Source organism: Zonotrichia albicollis, chromosome 11, assembly GCF_047830755.1.
Source record: "Zonotrichia albicollis isolate bZonAlb1 chromosome 11, bZonAlb1.hap1, whole genome shotgun sequence".
NCBI classification, from domain to species: Eukaryota; Metazoa; Chordata; class Aves; order Passeriformes; family Passerellidae; genus Zonotrichia; species Zonotrichia albicollis.
This window is the reverse complement of record NC_133829.1, coordinates 4,598,223-4,610,756: the sequence shown is the minus strand read 5'-3', so window position 1 is coordinate 4,610,756 and position 12,534 is coordinate 4,598,223. Positions and strand designations below refer to the sequence as shown.

The 12,534-nt window shown below is 49.0% G+C and overlaps 1 long non-coding RNA gene across 3 annotated transcripts in view; it reads right to left on the bottom strand.

Moving 5' to 3' along the window:
• The window catches only part of LOC106629238 (uncharacterized), a 62,916-nt gene that overhangs the window by 4,253 nt on the left and 46,129 nt on the right, over positions 1–12,534 (bottom strand). For all 3 annotated transcript variants that reach the window (XR_003379403.2, XR_003379405.2, XR_003379404.2), the window contains one exon: positions 857–952. This is a non-coding gene — a long non-coding RNA (uncharacterized LOC106629238). The remainder of the gene's footprint in view (positions 1–856; positions 953–12,534) is intronic.

Genomic DNA, 12,534 nt, shown 5'->3' with positions numbered 1-12,534 from the left:
TCTCAGGGTGTTTTGGACAGTGACATCAGTTTGAACTCATCTCTTCACTCCATTGACCCATCCTGCTTTAAGCAGAAGTCCATCCAAAGCCCACTGACCCCAGCAGTGAGACTTTCATAAAAGGTTGGAGGCTACAAAACAATTTTAGAAATCAGATAGTCATATAAACCAATCACTTGTTTTCTGTTGTAATTGTTTTCTTGTTGTTTGCCATGTTTTTCTCTTGTACATTGAATTAATAAAAATCACTTGATGAAGATTTTAATTGATATCCAACTTTCTCCATGGAATTTTTTTTAAATATATGTGTTGACAGTAATAAACCATTAAACTGATGATCACTCTACAGTTAATATGTCAGAAAAGAATAAAGATGCAGAAACAAAGGCTATGAGAAGGTCATGTTTCATAAATAAATACAGTAAGATGAGATAACAAAGACAAAATCGCTTAATGATGAGAGGCTGAGTGAAGATTAATATGCAATTTATCTTCCTTTTGGTTTGTTTCTCAGTGAGAAAGAGCAGTTTATCCAAACTATTAGTTATCCTACAGGCTAAAAAATTCTTACTTCTGCACCTTTTGGAGCAGAATATGTTTGTATTTATTAAATTATTCAGGAATTTGGTATCTAGCTGATTTGTGGAGCTTCTTCCCCTGGTCCCTGCACTCTTCTGGCTTTGCAGGGTGTGATGTTTCAGCCCATGGGTTTGAACCTGGGGCCGCACATGAGCACTGGGAGCCCTGGGGTGGCTCCCTGGGGGCGAGGGCAGCTCTGAGGATGACCACGGCCGTGTGAGGGGCACTTTGCAGCATGAACCTCACAGTTGGTGCACATGGTTAAATCAATACCCACCTCCCCAGGGCTCTCCCAGCCACAGAGCAGCCTCACCAGGGGGATCTAACCAGGAGATCTGCTTCCTTTTCATTCTTTTTTTCCCCATATGGACAGCTAGAATAGAAAATATCAGTTAAAACAACCAAAAAACTCCCCCAACACACCTCCAAAAACTTGTCTAGGTGTGACTCCTGCTGGTGCCAGCACAGGCTTTGCCCTTGGCAGAAGGAGGAAAGGGATGAGGCCCCTGATTTGGGTGGGAGGGAGAGGAACGCCCCCAGGAAATTGCAAGGTTGCTTCTGCAACCTCTTGCCCAGCAGCTGGTACAGCGAGCAGCGCCTCCCCTCACACACTGCACAGATCTCTTCCAGCTGAGTCACTAAATCAGGAAAAAATGGAGCAGTTGAGCTGGCATTTTAGAGGACTGATTTGGAGGGGGGTGGGAGGAAGAAATCCCCCTCCTTTGTCTGTAACGTTTTTATTTTTTTTTTCTCCACCAAGCTGCTGGAGTGAAGCAGTTAATAGTGATTTTTTTTTCCCCATCATTTTTAATCCACAACCCTGCCCTGTACCTGCCCTTATAATCCCCTAGCATGTGCTGGTGACATCACATGGCCATCAGCTCCCAGCTCCATCCCTGTGACTGTCATTAACTGTTGCAAGCAAATGAAAAATGACTGGGAGACTCGGTGGCTCCCACCAGTGACCTTGGGTATTATTAGAATGACCTCGCTTTGGCTGGACCATAGAAAAAAAAAAAAAAGAAAAACCTGCCTTGATATCATCACTGGGGCTGACTGAGGCTGTGTGCAGCGAGGAGCAGGGAAAGGAGTGCAGAAAGCCATTAAAGAAAGCAAAGTAAATGTTATGCAAAGATGCAGTGGCCATAAATAGTTGATCAGAGGCGCAGCCCCAGCAGCAGCCCCACAGCCTGACCCCGTGCCAGGACACGCTGGGCTGTGCTGGGGTTACAGAGCACCTTGCTGAGAGTGTTTTTTAACCAACCTCCTCTTTGTGATTTGTTTGCCTGGGCTTGAAAGGAAAATAAATCACGTGTAACCACTTAAGGGCTTATTGGCCTCTCACACCTTATACTCTGACATGCTTTTCTGGTCCTACACACAACTCTGGGAGCAGAGGAGGGGCAGACTGGGCAGGATGGACATTTTTTTTGTGCAGTACCACACAAGGAAAACGTGTCTTTATGTTTCTATGTAGATATATCTCCTCTCTGTGCAAACACATGTGTGCAGTGCATGATTATTAATGTACATATGCATGCAAGCATAAATACACACCACTTATAGATATTCATATTTATGGTCGTGCATTATTCTCAATGCACAGGCATGTGGATATAAAAGGAACAAATATTCATTGCGTGTGTCTGATGTTGCCTTCTATATAATATATAATAGTATATATGTATGTATATATGTATATATGTGTGTATATATATGTATGTAATATATAATAGAATATATATGTATCATATAGTGGTTGTGCATCTTCCATGTACTCTGGAGATATTAGTAGAAAAAATAAAGAATTATAATAAGAAATAACTAAAAAAAATGACAATAACAATAAGAACAATTCACATATCTGGGCTGGGCCATGAGGATGTTCTGGTGTTTAGTGCCCTCCCTGGCAGGGACCTGCAGGCTCCCCCAGGGCAGGGGATGCCCAGGAGCCCCAGCTTTGGTCCCAGGGTGGTGCTGGGTGACCAAGCCAGGAGGGCAGGATGGGGACAGCCTGCCCTCGGGGTGCCTTGATGTGAAATAGTCAAAGCCCCTGGGGCACACAGAAGCGATCCTCCCGCCGCTGCCCTGCCCGGCTCCTCCGCTGTCAGCTGGAAATGGATCTAATGCCCTCTGGACTTTAACTGCCGAAGAAAAGGGCATTTTATTACAGGTTCTGACAAGTTGCAGAGAGACTCGGAGAACTCAATAAGAAGAAACAGCGAATCAAGGGGCAGGGTGGGGGGGATGCTGCAGATGTTTGGCAGGCAGGGGGAAGATGGGTTCAGACGGGAGGTGTGAGCAGGGACACTGATGCAGGGGTGTGAGCAGGGACATTGATGTCGGGGTGTGAGCAGAACACTGATGTCGGGGATGTGGGCAGGGTTGCTGAAGCCAGGGGTGTGAGCAGGGACACTGATGTAGGGTGTGAGCAGGGTTGCTGGTGTCGGGGTGTGCACAGAACCGCTGATGTAGGGGTGTGAGCAGGGACACGGATGGTCTATGAGCAGGGTTGCTGAAGCCAGGGCTGTAGCAGGATTGCTGATGTCGGGGGTGTGAGCAGAACCGCTGATGTCTGGATGTGAACAGAACCGCTGAAGCCAGGGGTGTGAGCCGAACCGCTGATCCCGGGGACGCCGATGCTGCCGGCCGGAGCGCAGCGCATCCTCCCCGGGCAGAGCTCCAGGAGCGGGGCGGGGGCTCCCGACAGAGCCCCGCTACCAGCGGCAGCTCCTCATCGGGGAGCAAAGAGCAGACATCACCAAACCTCCTTTTTCCCCCCTTATTAAATCTGTGCGCATCTAGAGAGCTCCTGTCCCCTTTGCGCCGCGCAGGACGCGCTGTGTGCGACGGAGCCGGGAGGGATGGGCTGCAGGTGGCTTCCCCACGCCATCCCTCCGTCCCTCTCCTGCTCTGGGCCAGGAGGGCACGGCTGCCGGGCTGCAGGGGGGTGGCATCGCCCCGCGGTGCCAGGCGGAGCGGGCAGGGAGCGGCGCTCCGCCGGGCCGCGCTCACCCCCCGGCTCTCGCATGCCGCTCCTCGGACCTGTCACGTACCCAGAAGGATGCCAAGGACTTTATGGAGTCTGTCAAGCGCTCAGTACTTCTGTCTTTAGTGGCATCCTCATAGACAAACTTCGCAGGTGTTAAAAAATTATGCCGGGAAATAATACTACTAATACTAATAAAAAAAACCAAAAAAAAAAAACCTCAACGAGCTTAACAGCTGCTCAGGGACACTGCAAACCATCTGATTTTGCAGGATAGGGCTACCATCCTAATTCTCCCTGGCAGCTTTTCAAGTGCGTTTCATCGCCGGTTGCCAATGGAGGATGGCTCTGTCTCTCCCTTCGAGCCCTGCCGGGTGTCTCTGGGAGCGGCTTGGCACCGGCAAAATCAACTCCCATCCCGGAAAATGGAGGGAAAAAAAATAAAAAAAAAAAAAAGGAAAAAAAAGTGCTGTTGTCTGGAAAAGAAATAATAATAATTGAAAAAAAGTTTTGAAGTGTCAGACTGTGAATTGAAGAGTTTCAGCCGGGGTAGTGCGGTGCCTTATGGCAGGTGAGCGCTGCGCGGGGAGCTCCTCACCCGCCTCGGGGCAGGGAGGGAGGAACGCCACAATCGCAGACAGTTTGGGGACATTGGTGCGCTTTAAGAGCCCAAGGGTGACCTGTGTGCCGGCCTGGCACCCCTGTGCACGACACGAGGCACGCAGGGAGGGCTGCAGGCAGGAATCACAGCACGGAGCTCCTGCATCCCTCCCGAAGGATGCTCCCCTCCCGCCGGCCGGGTGATGTCAGCTCGCTATTTCCCCTTGGCTCATGGCTCGCGTTTCGGGTTTATATTTATTTTCGAAGTGTTGAAGCCCCAGTAACACGAAGGGTTTTCTCGGAAGGAAAAACAAACCCCAACGAAATCCCAGAGCAATCTTCACCGCGAAGCAGAGCTGCCTGTTTCTGGAAATGATGCTTGCAGAAAGGGTGAAAGTCATGAGCTTCTAACCAAAAAATGTAACAAACCCCGGCCAGTATCACAAGGGCAAACTTCCCATGGGCCTCAGGGCTTGCTGTTATCCTTGCTTACACTGATAAGTCCTTTTTCTAAATCCTCCAAAGTTGCTTGCTCTTCCCTTTCATGTATAAAGTTACCAAAATCTGACAGATAAGACAGATTTACTGTTTCTGGATAAGACTTATGGCCACACATAAGAGACCACACTGCAAAAGATCAGTTAAAATGTGTTGCTGCTTCAATGAAAGACTGTTGAAAAAAACCCTATTTTTACTTTAAACGATAGCATGGGGAAAATAATAATATAGTAAAAGGGGAAAGGAGGCAGCTCCCAGAAGAATAAAGACATTTTCTGCTCTGCTATCACTCGTGTTTTCACCTATATGTGCGCTTTCCAGGGCAGGCAGTGTGGCTCAGCGAACTGCTTTTCTTCTCCTTTTCTTCTGCTTTATTTCAAAATGCAGCTGACACCTTCACAGGTACATGACATTATCGGCACTCACGCTCGGGGAAAGGGCTGGGGAATGTGGTGGAAGGATGTGTCAAGGATGAGGCAGGAAAGTGCAAATTTAGAAAATCTTGGAAGTTTTTCTCCAAGCCGTCTGAAAAGACAAATTAGCGGAGATTCCTCGGATTATAACATACACATTTTGAACTCTTTTTGGAGACCTTTATCATTTAAGGAATGGTGACCAATTTCCTAAGGGTGAACAATTTGTTTCTTTCCCTTCAGGGACAGGTTTTTGCCTACATTTGGTGTTTTGTAGCACTGGGAGAAGACACCCCAAACCAAACTTCCTCACCTCACTGCTAAATCTCAGCCTTCCTTTGGTTATCCAAAACTGTTCGAATCCGAGCCAGCGAGTCCCAAAAGTTTGACAAAGCTGAGTAGAGAAATAACCCACCCAAGAGTGTATTAGCACTCGGGGAGACAAATCACAGCACAGTGGATAAAATAAAAATTAAATAAAATAAAGTACGGGCTCTTGCTGAGGTTTATTTTTGATTTACCTGTTTAACACTTGAAAAAAATAATTATGGTAGTAAGAGAATCGAAGGGATGAGCAACAGCTTTAAAGGCAAATAGGAGAGGAGGATGGGGGATCCAAGGAAGGGCGAAGGAAGGCAGGAGTCTGGAAACCAAGGGTTGCTGTGTTCAGTCCCTGAGCCATGGGCGAGCAGGAATTGCCAAAGGCTGAGGGGGCATCGCCCTTCCCTGGGTCCCCCCAGCCCTCGGATAATAAACTCAAGTGTCTGCCTGTCTCAGCCCTGCCCATCTTCTTTAGCCAACTTGACAAAGTGGAAGAAATATGACATGTGAATTATTAAAGAGGAGGCAGTTGACTCCTAACCTCTGTTGCTTTTTCTCAGAACCCATTACCTGAGAATTTATCTTGCAGGAATTACAGTGTCTGAAAGCTTCGGGAGGAACGGCCAGGAGGGAGAGGGGCATTTGAATAAGAGTTTTGAAGAAATACCGCTGAAAAGCGCCAGGTTTCACCTCAGCATTTGCGCCACTCAAGAGGTGGATAACGTGGAAGAGAAAACAAGCCATTCCTCCTCAGAAGTGGATCAGGTCGCCACGGGGAGCCAGGGAATAAAATCCGAACTGAATTTAAAACGGCTATCACCACTTAAATACCTTTAAAAAGTAGAAAGGGGAAAATGGAGAGCTTTTTTCGCGCTTAAAGTTTCTCCTTTAGCCCCATTCTTAAAGTTAACGAGGGCTTTCGATAAGTAATCTCCCCAGCCGCCCAGAGTGAAGAGGGGCTCTGCAGTGTGCCCTGCTCACCCCTGGCACCCAGAAATGGGATTTAGCTCCCTGCCAGGGATGCAGATCTCGGAATCTCGGGAGAAAAGCACAAATTCTGGGTACAGACTCCAAAGTTTAGAGGTTCTGCCATAACCCTCCCCATAAAAGTTTGACAGTGTGATGGAGCTGGTGGGTGACTGTCAGGCCGAGCAAAGTGTTGGCTGATTTTTTTTCCCCCTAGGAATTCCTATCAGAGGGACAGATTGAATGGCATAGATATTGATTTTCCTTTTTAAAATTTTTTCTCTTCCCCCCCCCCCTTAAAAAAAAATATTTCGGAAGGGGCAAAAAGCACTTTGGGAGAGAAGAAGACGAGGGTGATTTTTCCAGTCCTCTGGGCATAGATTTGTATCTAGCGCTGCCAAGCCTAAGGTAATAATTGAATCTCTCCCAAATCTTGGTGATAGAGCAGTCAGAAATGACTCCATCTGACAGCAGAGCCATGAGGCAAGTGATGGATACTATTGTCCAAGCCTGACCCTCCATTAACACCACCTATCAGCATCTGTATTCTGTCACCAATTCCCATGCCGGAGCCAAGAGGGGTGACTCTAATATTCTGAGCACATTGAAGGCTTCCATGCTGAGTTCAACCCTGCATCAACTAAATGGGTGGAGAGGATGACCTAAACCTTGCTCTCTCTATCTCCACTCGCCTTATTACCCCACTCCAATCCCATTGTTTTGCAGGTGCCTGCAATTTGCTCCTTATCTCCTCACTGTTTATGAGGGCTCCTTTTTATTAATACAAAGGGAGAAATGTTATTAATATTAATTAACAAAATAAAAAATGAAGCAGTTTTGGGAATCCACCAAATGAATAATCTCATCCCCTAATTGGAGATGAAGTGGTGGTGGGGGGGAGGAGGTGTAAGAGAAACAGATGACCTACTGGGTGACAGGCACAGGTTGGAAGGGTGACATTTTATTGTAAGCCTCCCTATGAAAGGAAGAAAAGGAAAGGACCAGTCAATTTAATGCAGGGACCAAGAGTGCAAGAGTGTTGCTAAGAGACAGAGATGCTGCTAAAGTTCTGTGAGAAGCTGTACCCTGACCTTATGCAAATGGAGGCTTCCAACTCTTTGTGGAAAGGCTGCAAATTCCACCCACTGTGTCACCAATACCTGGCATCGAGCCTTTTATTCAAATGTTCTCTAAAAACACACACGCAGAGGATGTGACAAAGCATGACACATTTAGGGCTGGAAGGGGGGGACGCGGAGGGGGGCAGCAGGGAGGGGGAAGGACGGATCTCATGGTGGAAATGTCACCCATCCATACCTCCCAGAGCCTGTCATCCCCCCGAGCTGAGAGACGAACCCAAGGATTCCTAAATTACCTTAATCCACATCTATTAGGAGTCATAAATAGCATCTACTCCTGGTGCGTGGGAGAGGCTTCGGGAAAACAGAGGAGCCACCACGATCTGCTGGCTAACAGCTCTCTGTCCCTACATCCGCAGCACCCACAGCTGCCCAGGGAGTTCCTTCTGCATCTGGTTACATCCCACGGCCAAAATCAGCCAGAGAAAACCCCTTAGCCAGGGCCCAGAGCTATGGGGAAACTGAATCTGAGGGAGCAGGGAGGTGGGAACACTCCCAGCTCAAACACAACCTTCACCGAGGATTCAAGGTGAAGTGAGTGACTCTAGAGCTGGTTTTTTCTCACTGCAATCAGCAGAGAGTAAATACCCGGGTAAATCAATACAGATCCCCACCTGAAGGAAAACAAGGTTGGGTTTTGTTTTTTTTTGGAGTTTTCTTTGGTTGTTTTTTTTTTTTTTTTTTTTTTTTTTTTTTTTTTTTAATCGAATATGAGTTCCAGACAGGCATCAGAGTAATTGAAGATTTATCTCAGGGAAAAAAAAATCTCAATACCCAGTTATAGCAACTTTCTCCCTAGTATATTAAACACCTGTGGATGCTGCACACGGGGCTCCCCAAAGCCCCCAGACTTTCCTCTCCCGGCACCTCCCTCACACACAAATGGCAAATTTATGCTTTGCTACGAACGTTCAGGTTTGTGATGCAGGGAAAGGAAATGCTGCTTGTGCTCAGAATGATAAATAAAAGTAATAAAAAGGAGCAGAATGACCTGGGCAGCGAGATAAAGTGCTCCAGGACAGGCTCGTCCCGCCGGGCTGAGCTTGCGGTGCTTAAATTCGATACCCCTCTGTTTTCCACGCGATCTGGAAATTATCGGTTTACTTTCATTTCAGTTGATGCTCGGGGCACTTTTGGGACTCCGGCGGCCAATTTTCCTTTCACAGGAGATAGGATTTCTCTGTCCGCCCTGAGCAGAGACTGAGAAGTGACTCAGTTGCGGTCTGCAAAGTAAGGTGATGCCTGATTGCTCATCTTTGAGACACTCAGGCTTTGCTTGGGCTTCAAACCGCCTCGGAAAGTCGAGCTGGGAGAAGCAGTCAAAAATACTTAAAACCCCTCTGTCACCATCGGAGCCACCTGATTCTCCTCGGCCCCATCCCTCACTGGGGGAAGCTGCTTTGGGCATCTCCTGTCCTCAGGATGTCCCAAAACAGATGGAAAACGTGACCCTGCACGAGTGAATGACTCAGCCCATGGGTGGAGGTGGCACTGAGAGGGTCACGCTGCTTCCTGCGGTGCCACCCGGGCCACTCCTAGTGGGGATAGGGGCTGCGGGTGCCCTCTGTGCCAGGTAGGCACAGTAAATGAAGTTAACAGTGCAAATTGCCCGGTATATACATATATATAATATTTTTTTAATAATAAGAATTTTCATAATGCGCACAATACTATTAATATTTCATATTAGCAGTGCGTGCATGGTGAACTTTGTAATGGGAAATTCAATCGCCGCTGTAAATATTAATAGAATATGAAATGAAGCCACAGCTTCCATGTAGCACTGACAGTAAAACGGAGTGAACATGTGGTGGCCCTGGGGCAAGATAGGCCTTTCCTCTTGTCTCTCTCGCTTTATTACATTAGCCCGAGCCTCTCCTTACAGTCCTGGGCTCAGAAGCTGAAGTTCACAGGTCAGCCATGACAAATGTCCCCACGTCTAGCCAAACAAGACCCCCTGGCCTTGCCATTACATTTGCCCAACAAGCCCCTGGAGAGCGCTTAAGGGTGGCAGGCGCAGGTAAAGAGCTTTTTAGTGCAACTTCCCAAAAGCATCCGAGCTCTTTAGCGCAACTTCCCAAACGCATCCGAGGCGCGGAGCCGCCCGCATCCCCTCTGGGCTGGCTGCGGGCACCTTTCCACCCACCTCGGCTGCGGGCACAGCCTTCTCCCGTGGTCGTACCCACCCTGGATGTCCTGTCCCGTCCCGATTTGGGATTTCCCGCTGATTTCCCCCCGTTCCGAGGAGCCCCGGCGGAACCCGCGAGGTTCGGGGCATCCCCGCGATGCCCACGTTGGCCCTGAGGCTCTCTCTTTGGAGGAGAGTACCGGGAATCAAACGCCTTCTTGGCTTCTCAGCCCCGTATTTTTTTTGGCTGACATCAGCCCCGGACCGGCAGCCTGCCGGGCTTTTGGGGTTTTTCCAGTCTTTCCCCTGTTTCCAGGATTTTTCTTGTATAAACATCATTTCCAGCCGCTTTCTTTTTACAGCGGGCATTAATCTCCATTTGTTAGGGGAAACCTTGTCAGAATTTCCTCCCGCTTTTCCCCACGGAGGTTTGGGCTGCCCGGTGATTTATGCCGTGTCTCCCCGGGGCTCGGCGATCACTTTTCCCGTGCCTTGCGGAGCTGCAGGTGGGAGGAGAGGGGCTGGAAACCCCCCAAAATTTGCGGGGCCTGTCGGGGAGGGGGACACAGCTGGGGAAGTGGGACAAGGCACCGGGAAGGGAATTCCAAAGGGACACTTCAGTAGGTAGTTAACAAATGGGCGATAATCCCAAAGCGTACAACTCTTTTTATCTCGGCAGGCAAAACTTCCCACCTGAGAGGGGGGAAACACATTGCACCCCGAGAGCCCCATTCCTTCCTGTATTAAAAAAAAAAAACCAAACCAAAACCCCTGTGATCAGCCCCTATAAAAACTTTTATTTCAATAAATACCCGGGACTACTGATTTTTTTAAAAGGAAATTCTAATATTTTAGTATTTATCTGACAATTTCTCAGAAAAATCCAAGCAGCCGCGTGTCCGCCGCTTCTCCAGCCGCTCCCAGTGTCCGGCAGCTGCGGGAGATGCCGAGCTGGGAGGGGAGAATCCCCGGTCGCTTCCTCCTTGGAGCGGCTCGTCCCTAATTGCATGCCAAGAAGAAACAGTTCTCGGGAGCCTTTTAGCCACCCGGGTTGTGAAATCATGAATGAAAAGGAAATAAACCCTAATGCGCAGCCAGGAACCGACTCTGGCCACTTCTACATTGACTTATTCTTTTAACAGCTTCTGTACTTTTCCAGCATCGTGGCTCACGTACTTTGTACAGTGTCTGTGGCTTCATTAAAAGCTGTCTATTATATCCCCCAGGAAAATGCAACTGTCACCTCTCCGTGCCTTTTAAGAAGAGTTGCACTTTCAAAGAATATTTTTCTCCCCTTTTACTAAAAGAAACAGCACTGAATTCAGGTTTTGTAAGTGTTAAATAACTTTCCCAGCGTGTATTAAAGGAAGATTGTATTTTATCAACAGCTGATTGATGCGGCCATGTGATCCTCTCGGTTTGTCTATAGTATCATATTTATTTAACCTGCTGGGGGACTGTGTTCAGGGGCCGCTTGCTCCCGCTGGCAAGAGCACACACATTACACACTACCCCAGGTATTCTGATTGATTGTTCCCACCCCACAGCCTTTGGATCATAATTTAACACAGCAGGTCCTACAGCACAGAGGAGGTTTTCGTGCAATGCAGTGAGGGGTTTCTCTGAGCCAGTACCGCACAGCTACCAGGCTTTTCTGAACTAAAAATTTGATGTACGGGGAGAGGTGGAGGAGCGCTTGCAGAATCGTGATGCGAGCGGTGGCACACGCAAACGCCTTTAGCCTCTACATTTAATCCGAGCCCTTCATTTTTAACAAGTTCTTCCTGCAAATGAGCATTTCCTGGGACTTTCGGAGCACCCGGGCGCAGCACCACCACGCACGTCAAACGCTCCATAGCGGCAGTCGGTCAATTATATTCAAGCATATTTAAAATGCGGAGAGAGTCAGACGTCAGTTTTCTCCTCACTCTCCTCAAATGAAACAGTTCACAAAGTCTTTTGGCTGCCAGCTGCTGTTTGGCCCCAGAGAGGAGATAAAAACAAAACACCCATCATCCCCCCTCACCAAAATAAAAACCCAAACCCCTCAACCACCCCACAATCCACATCACGAACGCCTTGCAAATTGTTTAACAAGCTCTGTGATGAATTAATTTGCGCGGGGAGGTCTGGATGCCGGCGGCTGCTGCCCGCAGCGGTGCTGCTGGTGCTGCCCGGCCAGCGGCGGGGTCGGAGCGGGGCCGGAGCGGGGCATCCCCGGCCATCCCCGGCCATCCCCGGCCATCCCCGGCCGAGCTGCGGGTCCGGGTCCGGCCAGCCCCCCCCCCCCCGCCAAGCCCCGCTGCGGGGCATCCCGGGCAGCTTTCATTAAAGCTTTATTTTTTTTTTTTTCATGTTTATCCTGCGTGCACCCACATTTTGCTGCGGAAAACAACGTTTTCCAATGTTGTTTGCTTGTTTATATATATTTTTTTAAAGAAAGAATAATTATTTCTATTTTTAACCCCTTCCTCCTGCCGGGTTAGGGATGCGCTGCGGGGCAAATCTTCGCCCCCCAGCTGCCTCTCCTTTTTTCCCCTCTGGTTTGTCTGTGCCTTTTGGAGATGTGGGGATCTCCCCATTTACTCTCTGGAGCTGCACCCCGGTCCCGCAGGAGGCCCCGGCCCCGGGCTGACCCCGCGCTGGGTGCGGGCCCGGCCCGGGCGGGTACCCCGGGCACAGCCTGGCACCCGGTGATGTTTGCCCATGACTCAGGGCCAGGCCAGGGATGCAGGGGCTCGCCAAGGTGAGGGAGATGGCAAAGGAGGTGCCAGCTAATGGATCGGCTCCAGTCCCGCAGTGCCGCGGGGCAGAGGCGTATTGACAGATCACGTTAATCAGTAATTTTTTTTGGTGTTTTTTTTTTTTCCTCTGGTGGGTGCTGGTGACAAATGGCTCCAC